Genomic DNA, 14,969 nt, shown 5'->3' with positions numbered 1-14,969 from the left:
TTAGGTTATTATTTAAAGAGTTTCACAGGCAAGTTGTGAAGAGGGCAAGGTCCCCACAACATCAGGATTACAATTTGTGAGTAAAGGAAAAGCCATTCTTATCCCGTAGGTGCATAACTGGCTAAAGATTGTACTGGAATGTGGAAAATAGACAGAGAAGTCAGTTTTAAACATCTGATCTCTAGGTCACCAATCTCTGGGGACTGGCCGATTGTTCCTGGCTTTCCCATGACAGATCTCTCATAAGCAACCATATAATCTGCCACACAATTCAATAGAGTTTTTAGAGTCAAGTGAGGTATGTTTAATGATTACATTGCAATCATGGATCTCAACTGGGACTCTATTGAGAACAGAATGTAGGGCCAAGCTAGCTCTGGAGGACCTGCTTCCTATGACCTCCCATCGTCTGTTGGAGACTCCCACTGGCCTGCCTGGGACTGTCATCTGGACTTTCCTGTTGAATCTGAGGTGTAAGGTACAGTTTCAACTTGGTGCCTGTCTTAGGCGTTAGTGCTGCTATTAAAAAAAAAATACCTGAGACTAGGTAAATGTATAAAGAACATATATTTATTTCTCATAGTTTTAGAGGCTGTGAAGTCCAAAATCAAGGCCATGATTGAAGCAGTTTCAGGGTTTCAGCAGTTTCTCTACCTCTAAGGTCTGTGCATTAAGAGCTGAGTTCTCAGATGGCAGAGGAGCAAAAGGGTCCGAGCTAGTTACCTTTAGCCATTTCATAAAAGCAGTGATTCCTTGCTGAAGGCAGAGCCCATGTGACCACCTCCCAAAGTGCACCCTTCTTAATGATGTTGCACTGGGGATGACATTTCAACATACATTTCTGGAGGGACACAGACATTCAAATTATTGCTCTTGCAGGTGCAACTTGGACGAGTGAGAAAATTAACAACCGGGGAGCAAATCTTTGATCAATGGGATCTCAAAATATTTTTTTTTCCATTTCCTTCTATGACCAGACTGTCATAAAAGATAATAACAAAAAGGGCTTCCCAAAAGACAATAAGGGAAAAATGAAAAGTCTGGCATGCTGGATGTGGAGGGATGGCAGTCTCATTCACACACTTCTGCACTATATTTTCTTCATCCCTTCTTCCTGCTCTCTTTCCTTGACCCCTGACCCATGAGATCCCACATAAGCTTATTCCCTGGCCTTTGTTCTCTGAGTACCCAGGCTAAGAAACTCTGAAACACATCCATAAAATATATATCTGGCACTGTCTCAAAGGATTCTATTGAATACATTTAGTGCTTTGGGAAAATAGCTACTAGCTCTTGGCAGTAGGCAGCTGTATGTTTTAGAGGTCAGGGGCTTAAGAAAATATAATATTTATGAGATAAAAGTTATAGATGTAATAACTTTTTACAAAAGCCTTTCTCAACAACGGAATTCAACTGCACAATCTTTAAAAATGCTAACAAAGGTACAATTGGAAGTTGTGGCTTCCATACTGAAGGAAAACTTGTGGAAAAAGAGAATATGGGAATAGGGTGCCTCCGTAAAGAAAAGCATGAGGTATATCAAGCATCGACTGCACAGAGATCTCAATTGTGCTGGACGCAGTTGCATATGGAGGCTGAGGAGCAAGGGGGCATGTGTCTTATGGAAAACAACCAACTAGTGACACTAACCCAAATAACTTTTGAGTATAGTATTTGGGCTGTGTATTTCAGAATAAACATAAAAAAACTCACTTATTCCATTTTAACTAGTACCTTTGTCTTTCCTAGTCATGTGTGTTTGTAATTCCAAAACTCATTCTGGGTGTTTTAGAATTGAGTGAACAAGTAAATACACCAAAGACAATGGGCTTAGGTCTCCCTCTGCTGAAAAACTGAGCTACAAGCACAGTCATGTACAAATGCTGAGGATGCTGCTGTGGTTTAGATATGAAATGTCCCCCAAAAGTTCAGTCAGGCGATATGGGAATGTTCAGAGGTGGGATGTTTGGACTGTGGGATCTGTAACTTAACCAGTGAATTCATTCATGGAGATGAATTAATGAAGTGGTAACTGCAGGCAGGTGGGCTGTGGGTAGGGGAAGTGAGTCACTGGGGTATGACTTTAGGGTTTCTATTTCACCCCTGGTGACAGGAGCTCTGTCTCTACTTTCTGGTCACCATGTCTTGAGCTGCTTTCCTCTGCCATATCCTTCTTCTATGATGCCTGCTTTCCCCCGGGGGCCCAGAGCTATGGAGTCAGCTAACCGTGGACCAAACCTCTGACACCAGGAGCCAAAATAAACCTTTCCTCCTTTAAGTTGTTCTTGTCTGGTCTTTTGGTCACAGCAATGAAAAGGCTGACTAAAACAGATGAGAACTTCATTGTTCGGCAATTTCATGGACCAGATATGAGAATGTACTCACACAGATCTAGATGGTGTAGCTTACTACACTCATCGGGTGTATGAGTATAGCTCATATTGCTCCTGGTGGAATAATGTGCTGGTCACTGAAAGTAACGGAAGCACCATGGTAAATATTTATATCTAAAAATGTACACGGTGTTGTAAAAATGTTTTATAAAAGATTAAAAAATGGTGCATGAGTATAGGGCACTTACCATGAAGGAGCTTGCAGGATTGGAAGTTTCTCTGGGTGAGTTGGAGAATCAGCGATGAGTGAATGTGAAGGCTTAGGACACTGCGGTACGCGACTATAGACATCGACAATTTAGACTACTCCGAACTATAGAATAATTATTTTTCCCCAGGAATAAATCAGCCTTACCTTAGTGTAACTCTTTTACTTGATACAATTTTCAATATTTTTAAACTTCTTGATTTTTTTTGTAATAAAACAGCTTTAAACTCAAATATATTGTACAACTTCACAAAAATATTTCCTCTTTATACATCCTTACTCTTTAAGCTTTTTTTTTTCCTAGTTCTGCATTTTATTTAAATTTATTTATTAAAAACTAGGACACAGATGCACCTTAGCTTAGACCTTTACAGGTTAGGGTCATCAGTTTCGCTGTCCTCCACCTCCACACATCTTGTCTCACCGGAAGGTCTTCAAGGGCAATGACATGCTTGAGCTGTCTGTCCCCTACTATGTTAGCAAGGCCTCCTGCTTGAACCCCTCCTGAAGGCTATTCTATAGTTAACCCTTTTTTATAAGGATAGTCTTAAAAATGATAAAAAGCATACCACAGAAAATGCAAAAAGCAGTAAGAGTCCTACATACAACTTGACATTTTTATTTACTATAAGTAACTGCACGTGCTATACTTTTATAGGACCGTCAGTGCAGTAGCTGTGTTTACAGCTGCATCACCATGAACATGTGAGTAATGGGTTCTGTTACAACATTACAACAGCTACAGTGTCACTAGGTGATAGGAATTTCTCAGCTCCATTATGTTATGGAACCACCATCGTATAAGCAATCCGTCATTGAAATGCTGCTGTACGTGACCACATATAGAGGGTTGAGAATAAAACGAATGCTGTGGCCTGGAGTAGAAGTGGAAGTTTATGTATAAACTCATGATTATGCACACTGATGCATGAATGCATGTACACACACACACACTCACTCTACATGTTTCATAGCTCTTCAAACTGAGCAGGCCTGGGCATGCCTCAGTGTCAGTGAGCACCCAGATATGGGGTCTATACATTATCCTCTAATAAAAGGCTTCTTTTGAGAAAAAAAATTGATTCTAGGGTTGTTGCAGGTAGATACAAAATGAAAAATTTGACATTCTTTTGTGTCAGAGAGTAAGAAAATGATCAAATAATGATGGAGTCATGTCAGAAGTTCCCAAGAACTTATAAAGAATTCCCACTGGTCAGTTCTGGGACAATGTGAGCCACAGAATAGTAACAGAATATTATCAGGTGAATAAAATGAGAATCTATCAATCCCTACTGATATAAATAAATAAATGGATAGAAAGAAAAAAAATTTCTCTTACTGTAGAAGACTAATGAAGAAAAGACAGAGGGGTTACAGTAGATTTATAACTCCCACCAAAATCTAGGATATATATCAAATAAAACAAAAACTCAACTATTAAACTATAAAATATTCTATAAGATAAACTGATAATTCTTTTATTAGTTTAGAGAAGGCAAGTTTCTTCTAACTATGAACCATACCCTGAAAGTCATTAAAGAAATGGTTGCATTTTACTCTTCAAAGAAACTGTGTATTCACATCCTCACACAATGGAATATTACTCAATATATTAAATATATATTATTAATATATTAAAGAAAATAATATATTAATATAATAAAGAAAAATGAAATTAAGGCATTTTCTGGTAAATGCATGAAGCTGGAGAATATCATGCTAAGTGAAATAAGCCAATCCCAAAGAACTAAAGGCTGAATGTTTTCTCTGATATATAGATACTAATTCACAATAAGTCAGTGGGGGAGGGTTAGGGAAGAATAGAGGAACTTCGAATTAGACAGAGGGGAGTGAAGAGAAGGAATTGGATATGGGGGTAGGAAAGGTAATAGAATGAATCCATACCCACATATATACATACTATGACCCTGTGTGTGTATATGATTACACCACCAGTATAATTCTATATCATGTACAACCAGAAGAATGAGAAGTTATACTCCATTTATATATGATGTGTCAAAATGCATTCTACTGTCACGTACAACTAATTAGAACAAATAAAAAGATTGAAAATCTTTTTCTTAGAAAAGAATTATAAGTTCAATAAACTGAAACATAATAAATATTTATACTTTATTACATGTTGACCTCCTTAGTATATAAAGAGTATCTAAACTTCAATAAGAAAAGAACAAACAGAATACTTGGGGAAAATAATGACCAGATTGTTCACAGGAAGGGAATACAAGTGGCTCTGATATACAACAAATGATGCTCAACCTCATTCATATTAAGATAAAGGCAAATGAGACCACACTGAAATACTACTTGCATTGACCAGACTGGGGAAATGACAGCGCTTTCCCAAACTTTGAAAATATTTTGGAGAAGCTCTCATCTTTTAGCCTGTGGGAAGGCAAACTCCAGCCACCCGTTTGTAGGCAAAATTGTAGCTACCTATGGAAATCACAAAGCTCCTATATGCTTTGACCTAACAATACAATTTCTAGGCATTTATCCTTCAAATCAATGTGAACACTTTGAAGTAAAGGAGCTGAGAACGACTGCTCTGTCTTACCTGGAGAATCTGCTGTCAGTGATGCAGTTAGCACTGTTTAAACAGAGAATGGAGGCTGGGAGTGATCATTTGTGCTGAGAGCCTAGAAACCATGAGTTCTATAATAGTTTACACCCTCACTTGCTTGCAGCCACACACCATAGTGCAATCAGTCAGATGGCTCTTCTCCAGAGGAATTGTTCTGACTCTCTGGGAAGAGTTAGGGTGCTAGTGCTCAGAGTGAGAGGCTCTGACTCGTAAAACTGCTCAGGAAACATGAAGGTCAAATAGCCTGTCCATCAGCATGAGCTTTTAGGTATTCTTTGTATTACCACATTTTAAAATATGAGCAGACAATCAAGGGCCACCAGACCTTGGGAGGAGTACTGATTGCCAAATTACTCCAAAATCTGGAAAGAAAGATTCTATTTTTTTTAAAAGAAGTAAATGGGTAACAAAGACAACTTTTAAAATCTTTGATGTAGTTTTCCTAGAACGATCCAAGGAGATTCAGTCCACAAAATAAGTAACAAAAATTGGATGCCACAAAAAGGGTGTGTGTGTGTGTTGGGAAGATAAGAATAAAATAATCTCTTTGTAGAACAAAAAGACAAGGAAACAAAAAAAGATAAAATTATTTGAGACTCCAGGGGATCAGTCCAGGGGGTTATCTAACTAATGAGTTCTACAAAGAGAAAACAAAGAAAATGTAGAGATGATATTGATCAAACATAGTTAAAGGAAGTATTTCCCAGGGCTAGGACAATTACAAAGAAATCTCCTAATTTGTTTCCTGAGAACTAAATGAAATCTGAAAATATCTAAATGTGAAGATTATCTGAATAATTTCAAAGGTGATCAGAGTTAAAAGCTAAGGAGGAAAACATGAAGCTCAGGATCAAACTGTCCTAAGAAACCACTTTCCTTTGCCTCTCAGAATCCAAATTCTATATCCTATAAATAAATCTATACATTTAGTAAGTTCTGAAACAAACTAAGATCGAACCTCACAATGACTGTGATATGTCAAAGGACCCAAGAGCCCTCTGAAAGAACTGGTGAAATGAGTCAACAGAACAAGAAAGTAAAGTTGTATTGGATTCTATTCAAAGTGTAAAATCAATGCCCATGGGACACAGGAATTTAAATAAATGATTGCATAAATAGATGGGAGAAATGCATTCTAATAACAGACGCATATTCTTTCACTTTGGGGAGGTAGAGCAAAGTCCCCATTCTGGTGTGTGGGCTGCATCCAGTGATCTTCCTTCCAAAGATCACATGTGAAAAGGGTGGAGAAGGGTAAGCTTACAGGGAGAACCTGACGGCGGTCAAGGTGAACACCAGCAGTGCTGAGGCCTGCTGATGGTGGGCACCCTGGGTGACAAAGGACTTTGCCTGTATGGTCTTCCTCCCAGTAACCCACCCTTCACTCTGATCCTTAGAAAAGCACGAGACAAATCCCAGCTGATGCTCTACAAAGTACTTCTCGCAACCCTCAAGACCACCCCAAATGAGGACAGGCTGAGAGACAGTCAAGCTGCAAGGAGCGTAGGGAGATGTAATGACTCCAGGCGACAGAAAAAGGTCACTAGGTAAAAACTAGGGAGGTGTGAACAAAGCAGAGTCAGCCCTCCATGTCTGGAGGTTTTGTATCCACCAATTCAACCAGCCTGGGATCAAAACTATGTGAAAAACAATTGCAGCGGCAGTGAATGTGTGCAGTCTTTTTTCCCCTTGTCACCATTCCCTAAACAATCCATTAGGACACTATTTACATGGCATTTACTTGTATTAGATATTATAAGTAGAATAGAGATAACTTAAAGTATGTGGGGCAAAGCACATAGGTTATATGCACATACTATTCTATTTTATGTAAAAGACTTAACATCTGCAGATTTTGCTATCTACTAGAGTTCCAGGATGACTGTACAGATTCTAGTTAATAATAATGTATCAATATCAGGCCATTAGTTGTGACAAATGTACCATAATGATATATGGTGTTAATAATAAGGGAAAATGGGTGGGGGTACATGGGAAATCTGCACTACCTTTGCAAATTTTCACTAAATATGAAACTACTCTCAAAATTTTGAAAGTTTATTTAGAAAAGTCCAAATCCAATGTCCCACCTGGATTGTTCCCTCTCTGATAGGGAACAGTCCTGAGATGCATGTGCCCGGAGTTCTGCTTCCACACAGGTCAGGCAGTTCTTTGTGGCTATTGTCTCTGGCATGCACTGTTCCAAAGCAGGAAATTCAGAAGGTACTAGGATTAGGCTCATTTCTTTCCATTCATTGCTGTTCCTGGATCCTGAATCCTCCCCTAAATTCCCCGAAGATCTGATTATTTATTCCTAACCTGCTGTCGGTTGGCTGGGTCTGCCTCCAGGTTCCTCTCACCATGATCGCCCCAGCTCCTGGCCTCCGCTTTGACCTCATTCCTGGCTCCCACAACCTGATTTATTTCTGCAAATGAATCAAAGCATGTTAGTTCTGGAAGGTAACTTAGACCAGATAGTCAAATCCTTTTACTTTACAAACAAGGAAAACGGAGGGTGAGCCCGAGGACTCACAGCTGATTTTGACCTCGTCATCAATACACCTTTATTTTAAAATCTTCTGGACTTTACTTTTGAAAAGTAAAGTAGTTACCTAGTTCCTAAAGCTCCTATATTAGGCAGAAAAGAGAGCCAATGTTCGATTCGTTAGTTAATGTAACAGAGTGTAAAAAATGAAATGAATTCTGACTGTTAAGCTGGAGTCTTTGTCTTTAGAAACAGAGGTCACATTATGCTTCCCAGGAAATGAACTTGAGAATGTTATGTATTTGAAAGATTTTATGACCACGTTATCTCCTTTTAGACAATATGGTGAAAAATATGTACAAGTGATTTCCAAAAAAATCAGTCTAAATTTAGGGTTGTGCTTTGGGTAAGATGTTTCAGGCTCTCAAAATGATATCTCCTGGAGCTTCTGCAAACTGTCCTTAGTGATCCTCCCAATAATAATAATAAAAATAAAAATATCTCTGAAGATATCCTACTGGTCCAAATGCATGGAATTCTGTCTCTTCTGACTGGTTGTACATTTGCAAACATCTCTGCTAGCAGATGTTGTTTTTTTCCTTTTTCAAAAACCCTTTTAGACCTCTTAGACACAAACAAAACTAAAAGAAGAAGGAAAAGAAGAAAGAGGAGGAGGAAAAGAAGAATAAGAAAGAGAAATGAGATGTATTACCTCACTGAAACGATTTCATTAAACCTCAGGATACATTTAAGAAATGAACAAAAAAATCTGAGACTAGAACTGTCTTGCACAAAAAAGTTACGATAACTTTAAAAATATTAGTATATCTCTGTGCTCTTTGGTGCTCAATGACGATCAGGCTGGTGGTTAACTCAGATCCCACCAAAGCAGTAAAATAGGATTATGAACACTCAGATTTCAAAGAAAAACACACTTGCCTCTTCCAACTCTATTTCTGTTGATTTTTAGCATCAGGGACAAGTTATTTTGAAAATTGTAACCATGTCCTAGAGTTTACCCAGAGCATCTTTCAATAAAGCCATAGATAAGATGCTGTGTAACAACTGCCGTCCCCACAAAGCGCACCGTGGAAAAGTCTCACAAACATAATAGTGGGTTGAGTGAGGCAGATACAGAAACTCCTGATTCCATCTGTAAGAAGTTAAAAAAGCAGGCAGAACTAACCTCCGTTGGCTGCTGAGGGATGGGGAGAGCCGCGCCTGGTTCTCATCCTATTGTATAAGAATTAATCCAGGTGCTGATTACACAGGTATGTTCTTTTGGTGGAAATTAATTGAGCTGATGACATGATATGGGTGCTTGTCTCTATTTGCATTTAACATGCTTCAATGAAAAGTGCCCTCAAGAAAATCACTCTGAAGTTCTTTACCTCTAGATGGATAACATTTAGCCTATGGTTCTTAGTAAAACCAATCTGCGTTCTATCAGAGGAAACTAAATTATGATTATGCAAATTCACTAAATGGCTTGCCTGAATGTGGCCTATGGCAGAGGAAACTGCTCACCTCATGGTGGCCAGGAAGTAAAAAGAGAGTATGTCAGTTAACACTCCCTCTTTGTATCAGTGTGACAAATACCTGAGAAAAAAATAACTTGGAGGAGGATAGACTTATTTTGGATCATGGTTCCAGAGGTTTCAGTCCCAATATCCCCACCCAAAGCATGCACAATGACCTAACTGTCTTGATCTAGGCCACACCTCCCAACAGTGCCACAGGATGGAGACCACGTCTTCAATACATGGCCTTTGGGGGACATTCAAGATCTGAACTACGATAATCGCACTGCATCGTTTTAGGTGTCAGAATCATTTTAGATGAATCAAAGTCAGGGGCATTTTGCATAAAATGTGGAGAATTGAACCTCGATTACCTAGGACTGCTAGTATAGTTCAGGCATTATTCATTCCTAAATCCACAATTTCTTTACACAATGAAACTGCTTTATGGTACAGTACTTTCTTAAGAAAGGGAGTCTAACATATATAGCAAAAGAAGGTCAAAAGCATCCTACTGTTTTTTTACTATGATAGTTTCTTAGAACCTACATGACACCTGTGATTAAATTCACCTTGGAAAGAAGTTACTGTTATCTAGGGAACACGGTATGTTTTCATTAATCCAATTTAGCCTTCCTCAAAGCCACTGAGTGCTGCACAAAACATGAAAGTTTTGACTTGACATGTTAGTGAATAAAACTGAAATTAGCACAAATGGTTATTTAGAACTAAAAATAGCTCAGACTCTATCATTTCAATTTTTAAAACAAAAGGCATTTAAAATTGATCTTGAAACATGGCATTTAGTATCATTACACAGTGAGCACGTTTTAGCAGGATTGAAAATACTGAGTGGATATCCTGGAAGCTCTTATCACACTCAGTAGACCACAGCACATTCAAAAATCTGTCCATCATTCGGTCGTTGCTATAGCAACAACCTAGTTCCAGCTGGAGAGAACAGGATCACTGTGCTGGCTCCCAGGAATGGAAGTATAAGCTTGCTTTCCCCCATTGTCCAGCTCTAAGCCACCATTTCTGGAGACTGGGTAGGGTGGGGTGGAGGGCATAATATCCTACCAGAAAATATGGTTCTGATGGACATGAACAGAGGGTATGTCCTTTGTTATGCCTCTTGTTTATTTGCTTAGAAGTTATGTGATAGCATCTGAGCAGATAGATGCCTTGTGATTACTTTGGCCACTGTATGTTTTGACCAAGATCTCATAGTAAGAAGAGCCACTTTGCATGATCTACATCTAACATTCACTCTTTCTCTGCTTCTGAAAAAGTTGTGACTATCTCTGAGCTGTCATCAGGCCCCCAAAGGCTCCTAAGGCAGTTCTGATGCTACCAGTAGAAATTCCTGCTAATGCTGTCCAGATGGGAAGGGCTGATGGTGGTTTCCAGGCCGGAAATCTGCTCTGAGTGGTTAGGAAGAAGCCCCCTTTGGCATGCGTGATTCTATCCTGCTGTCCTCTCATGTCCCAACATGTGGATTCAATTCTGTAAGTCAGAAGGGTAGGACTATGCTGTCTAGCAACCTATGCAAGAGCTCAGGGTCATAGACCTGAACAAACCCAGGAGGCATCACGAGTTTCTCAGTGGATAAAGTCTTTCCTTGAAATGTATTGATTTAAAAATATCCAATAAGAAGCACAGACAACAGAAATTATTTTTTATGATATATGTATGGGTCGGTGATTATATTTCTTTTTAATTTTCTACAACCATAACATTTAACTTCATAATGGAAAATAATGTTGTATTATTTAAATGATCTTAATTTTTAAGCTCTTCAACTTGAAATAATTATAAATTTACAAAAAGTTCACCAAACTAGAACTAACCCCATCAAAAGTTGACATTTTATGTAAGTGCAGAATAGTTATTAAAAACTTGTTTAATTATTTGGAATTCTATAGTAAGAAGGAACTTTTATCCCCTTCATCCATCCATCCATTGATCGATCGATCTATCTATCTATCTATCATCTATCTATTTATCTATCTATCTATGCCTTGATCAACCTATCCATCTATTAATCTAATTGTCTATCTTGTGTCAATCACTTATCATCTACATACCAGTATGAACTGTGAGCTGTTCATGTTTCATTCTATGGATTAAAATGCATTTCTATAAGTATTTTATTATTCTGAGGTGTCCTCTGTGCTCTTTGACACATCAACACTCTTTGAGCACATCCTTGCTCTCTAGCATGTTACAAAAAAGAACATCTGGGTACAATCTATTTATAAAACATTGGAAAAAAAATTTTTTTTTGCTTACCATTTTTCTTGTTTTTAGAAATTATGCTTCACAATTGCAACTTTTATTTAAAAATCGTATTTACAATATGTCATGTTTTTTGAAAAAAAAAAACTTGTTTATTTCTTTTCTGTTTTTAAAACTAGTATGCACAGTGTGGAAAAATTTTAAAATCCAGAAAGATACAAATAATAAAGTTCTCATTAGCAAATTCTGATCATTGTAACTCTTTTTTCCCCCACTTATCCATATTTTTTCTTTGGATTTTATATATTAAAATAAATAAAAACCCAGACCTACATAGTCCTCTACTTTTAAAAATTAATACATTTTAAAATACTTATATTATTAAGATATTTATAAAATATTACCTAAAATGCTCTTTTTTGATCTTTTTTCTTTTCATATTTAATTGTCAGTGGACCTTTATTTAATTTATTTGTACACATTGCTTAGAATTGAACCCAGTGCCTCACAAATGCAAGGCAAGTGCTCTACAATGAGCTACATTAAATGCCCCACCTAAAATCCTCTTTTAATGGGTTTGCAATGGTAAATTGTACAGACTCTATGTCTTAGAAATTTTTGATGTTTTCAGGTTTTAATTTTATGTGTACTTGACAAGTATCCTTATACATAAATGTATCAGCTCAATATGTTTATTATAGTTCACATTAGAAAATTTAAAAAATTATTATATTTTTATTTTTTTAAGATTTTTTAAAAATATGGACACAATAACTTTATTTATTTATTTTTTATGTGGTGCTGAGAATTGAACCCAGGACCTCAAAAATGCAAGGCAAGGGCTCTAACACTGAGCTATAACCCCAGCCCCTATTATATTTTTATTAACTGGCTTATTAGTGGTTTGTTTCAGTATCTTTTAAATATGAAGTAGGAACTTTCCAGAATGCTAAATAAATGATGACTCATTCTCAGTAGGCTGTCAAACACAGAATCTAGTCATTTCTCTAGCTTTTGTTTACCAGGATGCCTATATAAATACATATTTTGTGCCATAGTTTGGATTTTATTTTATTTTATTTATTTTTGGGTACCAGGGATTGAACGCAGGGCACTCAACCACTGAGCCACATCCCCAGCCCTATTTTGTATTTTACTTAGAGACAGGGTCTCACTGAGTTGCTTAGTGCCTCACTTTTTTATCCTTCTGCCTCAGCCTCCCAAGTTGCTGAAATCACAGGTGTGTGCCACTGATTTTAAATGTCCCCAAAGCCTATGTGTTGAAGACTTGTTCCCCACGGTGGCACTGTTGAGAGTGGTGAAGTCTTTAGGAAGTAGGAGTCCAGTGGAAGGTGCTGAAGTCACAGAATCATGCTTGAAAAGAACCGTCTCTTGTTCGCCTCTTCCCTCTTGCCGGGAGGGGAGTAGCTTTGCTCTGCCGTGCACTCTTGTCCTGATGTGCTGCCTTGCCACAGGCCCAAAGTCACGGAGCCAACTGATCTTGAACGGGGACCTCCCAAACTGACAGCCTAAATAAACCTTTTCTATTTACCGGTTGATTAGTAAGGTGTAGTTATGGAAAGCTGATGGTCACAGTTGTTTACTGAATCACGCCAAAATAATAGTTTCATATAAAATAGTAATTCTACTTTGGCCAGTGCTATGACTGTTCATGAAATGAATTGGTAGCCTTGTGAGTCTTATCTGCCACTCTTTCTTTTCCTCTTTTGAACCCTTCTCCTTCCGGTCTTCCTCCCTTTTCTGCTTTCTTCTTTCCCAGTTGTGTGTGTGTTTTTTTTTTTTTTTTTTAAGGAAGAAATCAGAATTCAATGAAGTATTTAAATCAAGGTCTTATAATTTTCTACAAACACCAAAATCAAAATCCCCAAATACTTTTATTCCATTTCAAAATTTCCCTAGTAACTTAAAGAAAAACTTAAACTCATGTGTCTTACAGGTTATTACAAAAACCAACCAACCAACCAACCAACCAACCAGAATTAACACACATGCCAAGGGTTTCACCTTTGATTGTAGATATAGCTCCTGTGTTGAGTTTTAAACAAAAGCATGTCACTCAGCATGCGTCTAACCAGTGTTTCACGTAACACGGAATAAGAGCAACATTTAACATGGTTCAGCTACTTTACCCTGACTATGCTTACTGCTCAGACACACCCTGGAACATAGCTTGAGAAAAGTGAAAATTGTTTATATTGATAGTTATTCAGCTTCACCATTATATCCTAGATCTAGTTTGTTCTGTTAGAAAATACTGAGCCTCAAGTCTTTAAAACAATCCTGACTTCTACTTATAGAGTAAGCACAAATCATATGCTTATGTTGGAAAAAAAATGAACTGAATTTTTTTTCTTTTAAAAAGGTGATCAAGATCACCTTCCCCATTCACCCCTGGTAGTGCGCATACTGGACATATCTCCCTTTCTTGTCCTGCCCATAACTATTCTCCTTCCATGTTTATAGTAGCTGCTCATCATTGCTCTTTGGCTATCCATGCAATGTTTGATTGCAAATCACTGGAGTTTGGCTGTAATACTTGGTTGTATCCACTCACTCGACTCTGGCCATTATAGCTGCCCCAATAACCACCACTCAGCTGTTGGCTGCCCAGGCCACCATAATTGGACTGGTTTGACAAACCCACCCATGCCACGATCATTTGGCTACCATAAGCACCACTGCTTGCTCCTACTGTGAATTCGAGAAGAGTTCCACATATCTGTATTGCACATTTGCTTTGTCTTTTGACATCTCTACAGAGCATGTTCATGAGTTGCAAACTTGACTTCTGCTTCACCTATTACTCTACCCTCAGGACCAACCTCAATTAGTACTGTCATAGGTTTCAGCAGTGGGGGGGAAAAGATACATGCCATTCTAAGTAACTCTGTAACATAATCCCCACATATGTACAAAATGTTCCCTCGCTCTGAAAGAGCCACCACCTCCATATCTACACCCTGAAAAATAGTAATGGAAGCCCCTTTCAAATCTCTTAGTTGTAATTAAGCCATTATAATCACCATTTCCAGTTTCCAGGATTGAGCTCAGGGGCATTCGACCTTTCAGCCACATCCCCACCCCTTTCATTTTTTATCTTGAGATGGGGTCTCACTAAGTTGCTTAGAGCCTTGCTAAATTGCTGAGGCTGGCCTTGAACTTGCTATCTTTCTGCATCAACCTCCTAAGTCCCTGGGATTACAGGTTGTACCACTATTCCCAGCTGAATACCATGAGAATTTTAAAGAAAGATAAAGTGATGTATGGATTGTATATTTCTGTATGGCTTCCTGGAAGCAGTTGAACTTACACTCTCCCTGAAAAACAACTCAACTTTTCACAGGCAACGTTGTCACTAAAAGTGACAAAGTTGTCATTAAACGTATAAAAGTAAGACTTAAACAACATTACTCTCACTATTCCCTATTCATGATATCTCTGTGACTAAGAGTTTCCTAAGAAATGAGCCTAGTAAAAATAATCTCCTATGACTTAT

At 38.0% G+C, this 14,969-nt stretch overlaps 1 pseudogene; it reads right to left on the bottom strand.

Annotated features, from left to right (window-relative positions):
- Positions 1-13,946: 13,946 nt before the first annotated feature.
- LOC124076388 (heterogeneous nuclear ribonucleoprotein H-like) lies at positions 13,947-14,530 on the bottom strand (annotated as a pseudogene).
- Between the last annotated feature and the right edge of the window lie 439 nt (positions 14,531-14,969).

Source organism: Marmota monax, unplaced genomic scaffold (assembly GCF_021218885.2).
Source record: "Marmota monax isolate L192 unplaced genomic scaffold, Marmota_monax_Labrador192_F-V1.1 WCK01_AAM20220418_F8-fsc00204, whole genome shotgun sequence".
Lineage (NCBI taxonomy): Eukaryota > Metazoa > Chordata > Mammalia > Rodentia > Sciuridae > Marmota > Marmota monax.
Note: the sequence above shows the minus strand (reverse complement) of the source record. Positions and strands in the feature narration are given on the sequence as shown.